The 2,304-nt window shown below is 44.8% G+C and overlaps 1 pseudogene; it reads left to right on the forward strand.

Annotated features, from left to right (window-relative positions):
* The first annotated feature begins 1,677 nt into the window (after positions 1–1,677).
* Positions 1,678–1,795, forward strand: LOC126177342 (5S ribosomal RNA; annotated as a pseudogene).
* The last annotated feature ends 509 nt before the right edge of the window (positions 1,796–2,304 follow it).

The following is a 2,304-nucleotide window of genomic DNA, read 5'->3' on the forward strand; positions in this document are numbered from 1 at the left end:
TACACCTAAACAAACATCGAAACACACGACGTCAGTCGACTACAGCGCACAGAAGATAGAATATTCCTGCTAACGAGGCTCCCTGGCTGGCATTTGACTGTTCGCTACTTTGGACGAGAGTGCATTAAATACGTGAGGTGTATTCCGTTGGCAATATGAATCCAGCAAATATAGCTCGCGACTTCAATAATAATCGCACGGTTTTGGGGTGCGGTCGCAAAACACAGACACTAAACTTCTTACAGTGAACAGAGACGTCACTGAACGAACCTACAGACCATAACTTTGTGAAAATAAACTTTTCGCTCGAGGGAAGACGTGAACCAAGGACCTGTCGTTCCGCAGCTGCTCACACTAACCACGAGACCACGGCGCTCCTGAGCTCACACAATCCTTGATGTTGCCTATCTTGTGCATGGACTACTCAGTTTGTATATTTTGCTTATTTTTTTCATAGTTCCACACAACTTCTTCCTGTTTTCTCGATTGATCTGTGTTCAGTTTTTCAAGGCCTTTCCACTGTGCCAACTTATAACTAAATCTGAGGGCGGTGCGATGGGAAGGTTCCCTTGTTAGAAGATGCGACAAACCCACTAATGAGACAGCCTACATTACACTTTATGAAACGTCCCCTTAGAACAATTTATACAAGACTGTGCTTAAACTGACACACAATATTTTTAGCGCAACGCAATCTGACTTTCAAAAATCCCTACAAAAGAATGGCCCTGACTAACATTAACCTATACCTTTCACAAATCACTTACCTCACAAAAATTCTCATTACTCGAACTACTGCAATACAGCGAGCGCCACTACTGCCAGCTAAATAAAAGATTCAAACTACGGAAGGCACTAACTACTGATAGGGATAGTTAGCAAATGAAAGATTTTAATAGAGAACAAACAATGTATTTACCTTAATAGTCATAATATATATAGCAGTTCATAATATCCAGTATAACAAATTTCAAAGCTCCGCCATCTCTCTCCCCACATCCACCACTACTGGCGGCTCACCTCCAACTGCGCAACGCTACGCGCTGTTCACATCCAGCTGCCGCTGCCCAACACTACAATGGCAGACAACAATGCAAACTAACCACAGACTGCACACAGCACAGCCAGTGATTTTCATACAGAGCGCTACGTAACGTTGCCAATAAGAAAACATAAACAGCCTACTTACAACTTGTCCGTCCTCTGCTGGAATATTGCTGCGCGGTATGGGATCCTTATCAGGTAGGATTGACGGAGGACATCGAAAAAGTGCTAAGAAGGGCAGCTCGTTTCGTGTCATCGCGCAATAGTGGGAGAATGTCACTGATATGATAAGCGAGTTGGGGTGGCAGTCACTGAAACAAAGGCGGTTTTATTTGCGGCGAGATCTATTTACGAAATTTCAATCACCAACTTTCTCTTTGTGTGATTTAGTAATTGAAACCTACTCTGTCAAAGATCTCCACCTTCAAGTGGGTGTACATCCGTTGCAACGGACTTCCGTCCTTATCTCCAAAAGACCATTTCGCTCCTTCCCCCAGGAATCGTTTCGTGCAGATTGTCCCCGTCTAGCAAAAACACCCTGTGGTAAGAACGAGCACTAGAACAGGTAAAACAGATGTTGTATTTGAGTAATAACGTGGAGATGAAAATATTAACACAGTATGAAAAAAGACAGTCAACAGCCTTGCCGCAGTGGTAACACCGGTTCCCGTCAGATCACCGAAGTTAAGCGCTGTTGGGCTGGGCTAGCACTTGGCTGGGTGACCATCCGTTCTGCCGAGCGCTGTTGGCAAGCGGGGTGCACTCAGCCCTTGTGAGGCAAAATGAGGAGCTACTTGACTGAGAAGTAGCGGCTCCGGGAGAGCGGTGTGCTGACCACGTGCCCCTCCATATCCGCGTCCAGTGACGCCCATGAACTGAGGATGACACGGCAGCCGGTCGGTACCGTTGGGCCTTCATGGCCTGTTCGAGAGGAGTTTAGTTTAGTTTAGTTTAGTTTATAAGAAATGATAGAAGACGATATCAAACTATGACGATTTCTACAATAGCAAACTGCAACTGGTGACTCCTTCCATTGATCAAAGATCTTTACCATCAGTTGGTGGCGGTTACGACATGATGTTGACGATAATGCCGTTGCTTAGCGCCTTGGTACTCGATGTTCACCACAAAAAATCCCCTTTCTGGTTTAGCGTCATCCGTTATTATCGTCTGAAGGTTACGAGCAGCTGTTTCTCTGAAATATATGGTATTTAAAAAAAGGCTCAGCCCATTTCACAAGACTGTATCTTCAAAATGAAC

Source organism: Schistocerca cancellata, chromosome 3 (genome assembly GCF_023864275.1).
Source record: "Schistocerca cancellata isolate TAMUIC-IGC-003103 chromosome 3, iqSchCanc2.1, whole genome shotgun sequence".
NCBI lineage: Eukaryota > Metazoa > Arthropoda > Insecta > Orthoptera > Acrididae > Schistocerca > Schistocerca cancellata.